The sequence below is a fragment of the Buteo buteo genome, chromosome 8 (genome assembly GCF_964188355.1).
Source record: "Buteo buteo chromosome 8, bButBut1.hap1.1, whole genome shotgun sequence".
NCBI classification, from domain to species: domain Eukaryota; kingdom Metazoa; phylum Chordata; class Aves; order Accipitriformes; family Accipitridae; genus Buteo; species Buteo buteo.
This window is the reverse complement of record NC_134178.1, coordinates 23,903,120-23,915,521: the sequence shown is the minus strand read 5'-3', so window position 1 is coordinate 23,915,521 and position 12,402 is coordinate 23,903,120. Positions and strand designations below refer to the sequence as shown.

Here is a 12,402-nt window from a genome sequence, read left to right as displayed (position 1 = left end):
AAGCTAGGGAAATTCTTTGTGTGAGAGGCTCTTGTCAAAAGATGGATTCATCTAAGCCCAGGTCTCATATCAGGTTTACTTTCAAAACAGGGATGGAAGTCGAAAAGGAGAAGCAAGTGTGACAAAGACTCTTCATTTCCCTCTGGGCACGCCAGGCATCATCCCTATGTGTAGGTGAATAGTATTTTAATTAGTAGGCAGTGTGTGTCAGTAGTGTCTCTAACAAAATGCTACAAGCAAATGCACAGCAGTATAAGCCTAGATGGAATGTGTGCTTACAGTTTGTTTATACTATCTATCATTACAATGATGATATGTGTATATATAATGGAAACTATAATTTATCCCTCAAAGATAATTGTATAGAGTGAGTTTGAAGGATAAGAACAAGGTAAATTTGGGGAGAGAAAGAAGAATATATATATATATATATATGTATATATATCAGGTTTTGATCTGTGATTCCAAACGTTTGTTTATAATAGGAAATACCATGATAGTTTGCTAGACTTGGGACAGCTTTTTGGCTTAAATATTTTTCTTCTGGCCAAAGAGATTCCTCAAAGAGGGGAACAGCATTGAACTGGAAATCAGTCTTGAACAGGAAACCTAGAGTTTTTGCAAGAGCTCTGTAATCTTTCTTCATAACAGATGAGCAGCTGAGTTGCTTGATTACTTGATTGTGAGAAAATTGTTAGTGTGGTTGATTTACACTTACTTCTTAAGCTATGATTGGCCTTGTCGTGTAAATCTGAGTGAGGCTACCCACCAACCTGAAATGTGGAGATTATGCCTTGAGAAATATCAAACACATATCAAATAACTGGCAGAAACAATCTACCAACATGATTTTATTATCCTGACACTTTAAATTATCATAACATATGCTCAGCTATAGATCTAGATGCGTAGTTACATTGTAAATTCAAATGTTTTCCCATATTTTTTTCCTGGTTAAAATATATAAAGCTATGAGGGATGGTACTGGTGAAGCCTAGATGATATCTCAAACTTACGTAGTAGTACCAAAACCCTCAGTGTGGCATTGCAAGTGTAACTGGAAGCTCTGCTCTGATGTGGCATGGATGAGGGGATGTACTTTGTTTCCAAGGTTATCATGCTGTATTCCAGAGACACAAATAATCTGCTGAACAATTGATGTACATACAGATAGAGCTGTCTGATCATGTAGCAAAGGCTTACCCCTGTTGTCCAAATTCTGAAAAGCCTTAAAGCACAACTAAAACTACATGGAATATGCTTTTCAAGATCTTGTTGAGGTATATAGTCTCATTTGGGAGAGTATCTCATTCATGAGACAGTGGTTTCTTGAAGCTGTGTTGTATACTGTCAATGTCTGAGGATCCAGCCCCATTAGAAGACGATGGGCCATTTTGAAGACTATCCATATTCAGATGAAAGATTCTTCTTAAAGTAACATTTGTGATTCAGTGGGAGGCAGAAAAGACATGTTTTAGCATCCACACTGAAGTGAGAAACATTTCAGCTGGAATCTACTCAGCTGGCAATGGATTTAAGAGGTAGTTTGGTTGATATAGTCCAGACTCTACAACAGAAGAGTGAGAAATATCAAGAGAATGGTCTTGGACCCAAAGTTTACTGCCAATATACTGCATTGTCAGCAAAAAACAGAATCAAGAGACAAATCTTGAGACAGATTCTTGAGTTAAATAAGAAATGTAGAAGGGTATAACCAGCTATCACAGTGGCCTCTTTTTAAAACTGGTGGATAAATTGATGCAAATAATTGGTAATGAATGTGTGTGCTTGGTGAGTGAAAGGGAGAGCAGAACTGAGCATGTTTAAAAAGAGATATAATCAGGTAGTCATATTGGAGGGGAATAATGGAGAGTTTAACAGAGTAAAAGAAGAGGAAACTGAAAGAACAAAACATTAGAAATGGGCTTCCACTTGCTGACTATTATGGCAAAGCTAAGAGCAGTACTGAAATGTGTAATTCACAGTATATGCCAATAAAGAAAATTAAGAAAGGAAGAATAAATATTAAGGCTCTGGTGAGGATACACAAACTCAATGTTAGCTTTTTTGCATTTGCAGATGGAAACAACCTTCCCTGTACAGAGTTGCTTCACATCCCACTGGTTAGCCCTCCAGAATACCAAATGCCTTATACAGGCCATATGCTAGTACAAGACTCTCCTCTTTGAAGTACATTAGAAATGCAAGCATGTGGAGATAGGTCTGTCTGCATCATCTGTTAGGTGCTTACAGACCACTTTCATTACTGGCTTGCGTTTGGTGACACTCTAGCAAATGGGATTTACAAATATTACCACTTAATTATATAGCTTTGACAAATTCTTTAGAGGAAGACCACCTCCCAGCATGTGATGGGTACTTCTGAAGTTCACTAGGAAAGCCTCCACTCCAAATTTCAAGCTTCACTTTCCTGTTTCAGCAGCTACTTCACATTTTTGAGGAATATCAATGGATGTGGTGGGACAGCATGCTCTGGTGTTCAAGTCAAGGGGATGCAACTGATGTAAATAAAATATAATCAAATATTTTGGGTAAGTTATATTGAAAGAGATCTGTTCAAGGCTCATCGGCAGCCATTTTCTTGTTTCTTCTCTTTCCTCTTCTTTTTTTATATGTTCTTTTACAAGGAGTCATAAAATATGTGTAACTGACTATTGTAGAGACTTTTTTTATTATTTTCCATGTGATTCCTTGGGAAAAGTTAATTGTTAAGGGTTAAATTGCTTGACCTGTTCTGCTTTCTTCCATAGGATCACTGTGGCTGTACACACTGCTTGCTGTTTCCTGAGATGGCAACCTATCGTCTGTCATCAAGGTCTAGACAAGGTCTACACTTAACTCAAGTTTATGGCAAAAAATAATCTTAAGAAAAATGACACCAAACTGCATAAATCTTGATTTCAAATTAATGTTTGTGGAGGAAGGGAGTATGGTACAGCAGAAATTGATGGCACATGGTCTTTTTCAACCAATAATGTACTTCTCCTTACATGGTTATTTCTTCTGAGCAATTACAGATTGCATGGGACAGCTGGTGAAATGAAAGAGGAGTTAAAGGCATACATTACATCTTCATTTTCCTCTGTCAGCGGAACAGTGAAACTCCTTAGGTTTTCATGCATATTATCTTCATTATATAGGATGCTACCTGGTTTGGGGTTTTTTTTAACCACTCCGTTTTGAGAAACTTCATTTTCCCCTGCCCAGGGAAAGTAATTCATAAATAACACCCTAGCACTTAAAGAACATTTTTCATCTTTGATGTTGGTAAAGCACATTAAAAAAGGATAGTGAGCATCTTTGTCACATAGGCAGAAGATCTGCAGCAGAAAAAGGTTAAATGGCTTGCCAGAAGGCACACAGAAAAGCAGAAGTAGAAGTGGAAGACAACCACACCAAGTCCAAGGATAGTTTCTGTCCTTTAGTCAGTACTATAGTTCTGAAAGGTAGGAATAAGTACTACACAAGCTCTTCTCCTCTGCAAGATGTCTTTTCATAACACAGCTAAGTTTGGCTCTCATTGCTCTCCCTCCTGCTTAGCTGATACAGTTTCAACTTTTTTAACCATATGTGACAAGAGCTAACCTGCACATCTATAGAAATTGCTAGTTTAAGGAGCTTGTACTGATGTTATTAATAAAAGAAGAATTTGAAAGATCTCACTGTTGAGTCTCATCTTTGTACCCACAAGAGTAGAGAAAGTGTCTTCATAAGCTTAATTACTGTGGAAGAGAATAAAAACATTGGAAAAACTGTTTTACCTAACACTTAATGAATACCTTAAATGAACGTTTGCAAGCACCTAGAAGACAACAGCAAAACAAAGAACAGTAAACAGAGATTTTCCATTCTGAAGAAATTTGCCTATTTTCTGTTACAGAAAGAGTAATAGTAGATGCTATATATCCTGACTTTAAAGAAGGTTTTGGTAGTATTTCATGTGATATCCTCACAACAAACTAGGGAATTGAGACCTAGATGGAAAAATTAAAAGGCTAAAACAAACTACTGGGGAAGCCATAGTCTGATAGTTCATAGTTCGCTATCAAGATGGATGGCTGTTTCAATAAGATTTCTGCAGTTGCCTGTCCAGCTCTAGGTAGGGAGAGACAGCCAGAGGGGTGGAAGACAGGTTTGGAGCTCAAAATGATTTTGATAAATTGGAAAAATGACCTGGGGGCAGGGGGGGGAAGGAATAGGATGAACTTCAGTAGGGACAGTTGCAAAGTGCAAAGTTTAGGTAGGAATAATCTGCCATGAAAAGGCAGGCAGGGGAACAGCTGGGTAACTTGTCTACAGAAAGGGACCTGCCAATTGTTGAGGGTAAAACCAGAAGTAAATATCATTATGCTGTTGAAAACCAGGAAAAGATATACCAGGATGTATCAGCGGGTTTGGCTTATAGGATACATGCATCTTGCAGAACAGGAAGAACCACAACTGGCTTACTGTGTTTAAATTTGGGCACTGCTCTTCAAGACCCATTGAAGATAGTCTGGAACAGAACAAGGAAAATTAGGAGGTCTGGATAACTTGGTTTGTAGGGTAAAAGTATTTCATTTAAAGAAGAGGAGTCTGGTGAGAAATGTGAGATTAATCTTTAAGTATGTTAAGTATCTTTAAGTATCTTTAAGTATGTTAAGTTAAAGTAATGCACAGATGACAAGAATGATCTGTTCCCTATCTTCATGACAGGTAAGGCAAGAAGTGATGGACTTGATTTTCAGTAAGGAACCTTAAAGTTAAACATTAGATAATCTTTCTACCAGGAAGGAAAGTGAAACACTGCAACAGCTGGCTTAAGGACACTCCATTGCTGAATGTGTCTCAGGGCAGGTTAGTTACCTACTGTGACCCTCTCTGAGGGCTGAGGAGGTGGCTGGGTAACTCCTGGGAGTCTGCTCTGCCCCTAGCTGATGGTTTTGGCATGAGGGACTCAAAACACAAAGGTTTTAAGGCCAAAATCGTGGAGGCCCCCACATAGCATAAGGTCTGGGGTTTCAAGATTTCATAATCTCATTAAAGCATAAACCATTTATAGCTGTCACATACCTAACAAAATGCGTAAACATTCCAACTGGTTTTATTGGTACTTCGTTGGGTCTTGCAGACTGAAGCAAGTATGTCTTTTCCCATTGTCTCAGTACTAGTATGTGTCTACATGGGTATACCCTACTGAAGCAAGTGCATGGATAACTTTCATATGCTTCTGTGAGCTGAATTTGGTACACTAGGTTATTCCTTGCTTTCTTTGGACTTCAGTGTAATCAGGCTGATTTATGTCAACTGAAAATCTGATGCTTTACTTTTAACATTTAAACACACAGAAGGAATTCATGTTCCTGGTTTAATCTGCTGGGACACTGGGATTTAGTAAAAGGCTTATGTAGAGATGTCAGGACTACTGGCTACCACAAGCAGTGGAAGGTGAGAGGGAGGAACATTCAAAGAATGCTTTTGAGAAGTGGAATAATTCTTGTATGCATTTTTGTGAGGAACTTTAACATGCAGTTATTATTGAACAAATAAATGGGGAAGTTCTTTCTGTTCAGAGGGGAAAATTTTACTTATTTTCACAGATAACCAGTCTGTTTCTGTAAAGTTAATAGGACACTCTCAGGACTTTCTTCCTTGCATAGGTTTGTTGGTATGCTTTCATTTCTTCAGTGAAACACAGGGATTATCTAAAAGAGGATGGAAAGGAAGTTTGTTCTGATTAATTTTCTCAAACGAGCATAGTGAAGTGAGCTGCATTGCCAAGACACAATCTGTAGTACATATTTCTGACAAGATATTGTTTGTTCCATACTTCTGTTTCAAACTGCAGTAAATTAATTAGTGAGGAGTTAATAATGAACAAAGTTGGTCTATTCCATCTTGTATTTTGGCAACCCTATGCCGTTACTGCACACTGGTTTATCTCTCACTAGGACAGTCAGTCTCCTCCTTCTCACTTATCTATCTTCTCTCTGTTTAAGTTGAACCAGGTTCTGTCTATTTTCAGCTAGACTCAGATGCAGGGACAGTAAAACCAGCTTGTAGGGAGCATTGAATTTCCTTTGGCTATCCTATTTCTGGTAAGATGGGAGTTCAGGAAAGTCTACAGCAGAAACATTTGTTACATGGCGGGGGGGGGGGGTGGGGTGCCTATATGCGTATGTGGCCCGTACGCTGGCTGTCACACTCAGGTTGTCCATTAGCTTCAGATGAAAAACAAGAGTCTGAGAATTCAACTTGCAAGGATGCAAAGAAGCAGCCCTCCCCTGTATCTCTAGTATGGTCTGTGTTTGTTTCCAGTAGCAAGAACCAGGCAGTGTTTGGTCCTGTGACGCCAGTGCTGAGCTATGGTTCATAGGAGGGCAGCAAGTTGGCTGCAGATGGCCTAGATTACAGCTCCAGGTGGGAGAAGCAATGAAGAAGGAGGGCTTCTTGTAACAAAAACCTCAGCTGAGACAATAGGAGCTTGAGAAGGTTGGAAAGAAACAGGTTTCTAAAAATCCTTTTTTGGGACTACAAGTATTACAGCATGTTATGAAGTGCATTTCAAAGTATCAGTGAGGCAACATGCAAGGTATTTCCTGGAGCATTTAATCACATGTAGATTAGATCATTACAGCTGTACAAAGGTATTTCATTTTTACCCTTAAACAAAACTTAGTATTGCTCTTAGGCAATGAACTGTAAGGAAGAAAAAAATATTTTGCGGAATAATTCCATGAAAATACATATCAGTATGAAGACATTGTCAGCAATCATTTCAAAACTCCATTTATTTCACAGTGAACTTTGTGCATGTCTGCAGGGGGTAGAAAATGGAAAGATAAGGAAAGCAATTTATTAAAGTCAAACTGCACTAAGCATAGATGCCTTGTCACCCATCCTGCAACAGGGATCTTTGCCCTTCCACTTATGCCAAATGTCACTATTCTGATGAATGGCATAATATAGATGGTGCTGAGTTCACTCTAGTCTTCCCAAAGAAACTTTCTCTGCTCCCTGTTCTCATTTCTTCTGCTAAGAGAGTTGCTTGCAGAAGTGCAGATATAACAGCTAATTGGCCTAATAATTGGTCCTTCTTCTCCCACAACCCAATGCTGAACAGCCATGTGTCAACACACCCATTATCTGTAAGAGCCAGTCACTATTTTCTCAGACTTCCTGGGTCTATATAGGGAGTCAAGAGCAGTGGATCCTCAGGCATGCTGGAAATCAGCCAGAGTGAGTGGGATCCATCTCGCTTACCTTCAGGCAACTGTGTTGCATAGTGCAAGGGCATAGGACAAGAAGAGTGGGCTAGCATGGGTTTAAATGCCTGCACTGAAGACACCTCCATAATCTCCCAACACAGTGACAAGATGATGGCTTTGCCTCTCTGAAAATGAAGCAATGGACCACTGCTGCTTATTATTGAGCTATCTTCCATGAGATCTGCTTCTGAGTGGGCAAGATTTGAGGGAGGAGAAGAAGAAATTAAGAATATTTGACCTGTTCCCAGAAGTCAGAGAGAAGGAAGACCAGGAATTAATGGGATTTCTTCAAGCTGAGAAATTAAAGGCCTGAGAAGCCAGGAGCAAAGTTTCTGTCCACCTATCTCCATGGGAAGGAGTTGTTTAGTCTAGAAAAGAGGAGGCTGAGTGGAGACCTTGTCGCACTCTACAACTACCTGAAAGGGGGTTATAGTGAGGTGAGTGTTGGTCTCTTCTGTCAGGTAGCTGGAGATAGGACAAGAGGAAATGGCCTCAAGTTGAGGCAAGGGAGATTTAGGTTAGATATTAGTAAAAAATTTTTCACTGAGGCGGTTGTCAAACATTGGAATGTGCTGCCCAGGGAAGTGGTTGAGTCACCATCCCTGGAGATATTCAAAAAGCAAGTGGACAGGGTACTTCAGGACATGGTTTAGTGGGCATGGTTAATGGTTGGACTCGATGATCTTGAAGATCTTTTCCAACCTAAATGATTCTATGATTCTATGACCATGCCCCTTATGTGGAGATGGGACAGGACTGCCTGTGCATATGAGAGTCTCACTTGCTATAGAGCTAGAGCATACATGGCTGCCTACTTCAACCTGGGATGTCCCATGGTAGCTGATGGGTAGAGTGGGCAGACAGCTTTATAGAAAGAAGTGCTCTGTCACATTGCTTCCCCCTCTTTCTCACGCCTCTTTGGCATGGGATAGCAGCTGTACATAATTCACCCTATGGCCTTGGACAGCCTAAGGATCTCTTCTTGGGTAGGCTACCATTTCCTAAACCCAAATGGTCCTGTGCCACTGTTAGTGATATTACAAAGACATCAAGAGCAGTGGCCCAAGAATGTCATTTCAGTCCTCCAACCCCGCTGTGCTTTTTTGCCACAGGCTGAGCAGGTACAGGAGACTGTGAAATTGTGTGGCTGTAGACTAAACCTTTCCTATTTTAGACAGATTTTTTTGAGTGAATAAATTGTCACACTGTACTCTTGCACAGTTTTTATTTCATTTTTGGCTTATGCATTTGTACTTTTGTATATTTTTCATTTCAATCATAAAATCAGTTAGACACGTTACACTGTGGCAAAAACGAAGCATCATGTTATTTTTAGATCATAGTATTTTCATAGTATGACTTCTGTGCAGTACAGTTGCTAATCCTGTATGTCAACTCATACTTAATTTTCCTCCTTGTTCAGTGGACAAAGCTTTAAAAAGCAGTAATAAGAAAATATTCTTACCTAAAACAGTAGGAGAGAACTTTCCTTGACATTCTGAAAAAAATTCTTGAAATATTCATGTTGTGTTGCATAGACTGCCCATGAAATATGCATGAAAAATTATACAAGGTACAAGAAAAAACACATATCACTGGAAATTGGATTGTTTAATTTAAAAGACAAGTCTTTATCTAGCAAGTAAGACAAGAATATAGTAAGAGCTAGACATGTCCCTAGTAACTGTCATTTTGGAGACTGCTGGCTGCTGGCTGCTTCTCTCTTTGTAAACCTGACAGAACCCATGCCTTTCAGCCACCAGAGAGCTGCTTTCTCATGCTTCCACGGGTGTTATGTAATATATAACATGCGCTTAAACTACCAGGTGGAGACATTGCTTAGCAAGCACTAACCTAGTTGTGAAAGAGCATCAGCTTCACTTCCTTCAGCCAAATGTAATTGCTTTGCTGATGGTTAAACCATTCTGTTGAATAGCCAGTTGTCCAATAAAAGTCATTATCAGTCAGGATAGCACCTGATAGGTAACTTCCCCCAAAATAATGAGCATAATATCCATACCTTTGCCATACTCTCAAAACAAACCTCATGGAAAAGATTATCCTGCACATTTAGGACAGGTTCTTCCCAGAACTGCAGGAACAGCAGCAGAGTGAGAGAACAAGTGATGCCTTGCTCATTCAAAAGCGTGTGGCTCCTTTTACCCCAAAATGCCATCCTAGTTGTTATTAATCATTAGCCTACAAATATGATGGGGGCAGATCCATTGATATGTGTTTCCATTAAGACGGTCTTGTCAGCGTAGATGATAAGGCATGTCGTTCTCTAGGAGACTACCGATGAGTCTGCACAAAAATTGATTCCCAAATTACACCAAGGCAAATAATGGTATCTATAATCTTGTTTTTTGTACAGTTGTTCTCCATCATCTGAGTTCACACATTTTCTAACCTACTGGTTGATCTGGAAAGGCTTACATTGACAGGATGAATTCAACCCTCTTTTGTTTAATTAAGAAAGGCCAGATTTTCTCACCTGTCTACTGCCACGGACAACAATGATGCTCTCATTACATGTGTCCCATGCTGACATCTCCTGATCTTTCCTAACTTCTACTACTCTGACTGATGGATGAGTCTGTGTTTTGCTGAATGTTGCCCAGCAAAGCAGCTTAGCTGTCCACCTGCGGCCAGCCCTGTACTTTGGGCAGTGGCTTTAGGAGAAGTTATCCCAAGGAACCTTCCTCCAGCCATGTTTGTGCCTTGTCCCCTTGTTGTGGCTGCAGATGGGTCAGTCACTGCTCTGTGACCAAGCTCTGGCTTGGCTTCAGCAGGCTGGCATTCTGCAGCTGCCCTGGGCCCTGGCAAAGTACCAGATATACCTCCAGATGCCCTTGTGCTGGTACCCAACAATGCGACACGCAGCACCAGTTCCACTTGGGTGGCTGGTCTGGGTAGGGGTACTGCCAGTACAGGAGGAGGTGGATTGTGGCATGGCAAGAGAAGAATCAGGGGAACTGGTAAATATGTTTTGTTTGTTTGTTGCTGTGGTCTGCAGTATACAGCAGGTGAAATTCTGCAGTGCTGATGGGCTGGTAGGGGGAAAAGGAATATGCAGTATGGTCATGTAATGCTTAGTATCGAGAAAATCCCCACAAATATGGAAGCAATTATTTGCACTGTAGATGTGAGCCAGCTGGCTGTGTGGCCATGGCTGCAGCCTAACATTAAATATGCAGCAGTTACTGAGCTGCAGCTCACTGTGAATGATATACCTCCCCATTATCCTTTCTTGTGTAGACAAGCCCATAAAGAAAAATAAAAAGGAATGAAAAGCTGAGCTGAGTGTACAGTATGCTTAAATACTTTCAAAAGAGTGCATGCCAGTCCATTTTGGTCTTCAAAGATTTTCAATTTAAAAGTTAGATTTTTTCTCTTATGTTTCAACCAAGAAAAATTGGTTGAAGCATATGCAGGCAATTACAGGCTCCTTTCTAGATGTCCTGAGATACATACATACAACAGAATATGAAAGTTTACCATGTTTAGGTGTAAGTTACAGTCTCTGTGCATAATACAAGTATTTTCCTTATGATAAAGAAAATAGAGTACTAAAGAATATGTAACTCTCTTGTTATACTTAATTGATTTCTTTGCAGACCAAGACATCACTTAGATTAAGTAAATGATGTGTGAAATTTATCTTACAATCTGTTTATGGGAAAAAATAATTTTTAAAAGGATTATACAGCACAACGGTATGGTTTTATACAGTGGTCTTATAGTTACACTCATTCTGAATGTAGAGTTTTAGTTGTGGGAGAAATGAATAAGACAAAGGGAGGAGAAGATGATATGAGCTTTCTGGGAAATTCTGTACATTTTGTGGCTTTGTTTTCTCTCTTTATAATAAGTTCAACCATCGCTGTGATGCATTACAACAGTATGTGATCAATTTTTAAAAATTTCAGTAAATTTTAGGATCACATCAGTCTTAATGTGACCTATCTGTCTGAAATGTTTTACTTTTCTCTTGATAAAGGGAATGGTTGAATTTAAGAAGAGGAGGAATTTTTCTTTTTTTTCCCATTGCCAACATTTTATACATAACCAATTTCAGCAGCTCCCTATTTATGTTTTGTAGTGCCTTTTTTTTTTTTTTATTTTAAATTACTACTGCTAGCATGTTTCTGGTTGTAATAGGGAACACATATATATATATACCAACGTCATTATTAATCTAAAAAATTCACAGAACTCAAAAGCATATGTGATAATTGAAATTATCTGACAAAATTTCAGTTTGAAATAAGTAAATATTTGTGGCAGCACTTCCACATCAGTTGATAGTTATCTGGCTCTTACACTGAAATTTAAATAAATTGCCTGAAGGCAATGATATTAATACCCTGTTTAACCCATGCTGCCTCATGCAGACCCAGGCCAATGCCTTTCCTGTGGCAGGGCACCACAGCTGAAGGCAAGAACAGGCAGGAAAGCAGACAGAGCTGACTGAGCAGGGCTTGCAGAAGACAAATAGGGAACTGGAGCAGCCAGGAACACATGGACAGGAACTTACAGCAGAGTATTTCAGAGGTGGGATAGGGAATAAAGACCAACCATGCTCTCACCAAGCTCACCCCCAGCTCTTGCTACCTTAGCAGGGTCAGAAGCCAACTGAGCAGTTCCTCTCCCAGCTCATATCAGGGTCCACCACTGAGTGCAGTCAAGCAATTGCAGGTGCTCAGCTGCAGTGAATAACTGCTGATTTTGTGACACCCTTCCAACTGTCTTTCCTCAAAGCAACCAAAGGCTGGGGTGTTGGCAGGATTATTAGCATCAGTGATGGCATGGGTATTGTGTAAGTGTGGAGTCAAGAGCTGATGGCTTTTTTGGGGGCCACAGGGTGAGTCAAGCCTCTGGTCAGATTTAAATAGACTGACAAATTAAACAGTACTTTTCTTTCCAAAATGTAATGTGTGCATGTACAGTAAGTGCTGCTCTTAAAATGTGAAAACTAGTTTACTCAGTGTTTGGTAGTTTCTTGCTATTATTGCTATGTAATATCTGAGTTATGGCAGGACAAGTGCTGGCAACAAAAATTTTGTTTCCATTTGCGTAATTGTAAGGGTCATAAATTGGTGGAAAAACATTTTTTTTTTCTTTCTCTCTCTAG

General features: G+C 39.7%; 1 long non-coding RNA gene across 7 annotated transcripts in view; it reads left to right on the top strand.

Moving 5' to 3' along the window:
- Nucleotides 1-3,671, top strand: part of LOC142033702 (uncharacterized) — a 276,141-nt gene extending 272,470 nt beyond the window's left edge. For 5 of the 7 annotated variants that reach the window (XR_012651302.1, XR_012651303.1, XR_012651304.1 and 2 more), the window contains one exon: nt 91-3,671. This is a non-coding gene — a long non-coding RNA (uncharacterized LOC142033702). The remainder of the gene's footprint in view (nt 1-90) is intronic. The other 2 variants (XR_012651305.1, XR_012651301.1) reach the window with 2 other exon arrangements.
- Nucleotides 3,672-12,402: the final 8,731 nt, after the last annotated feature.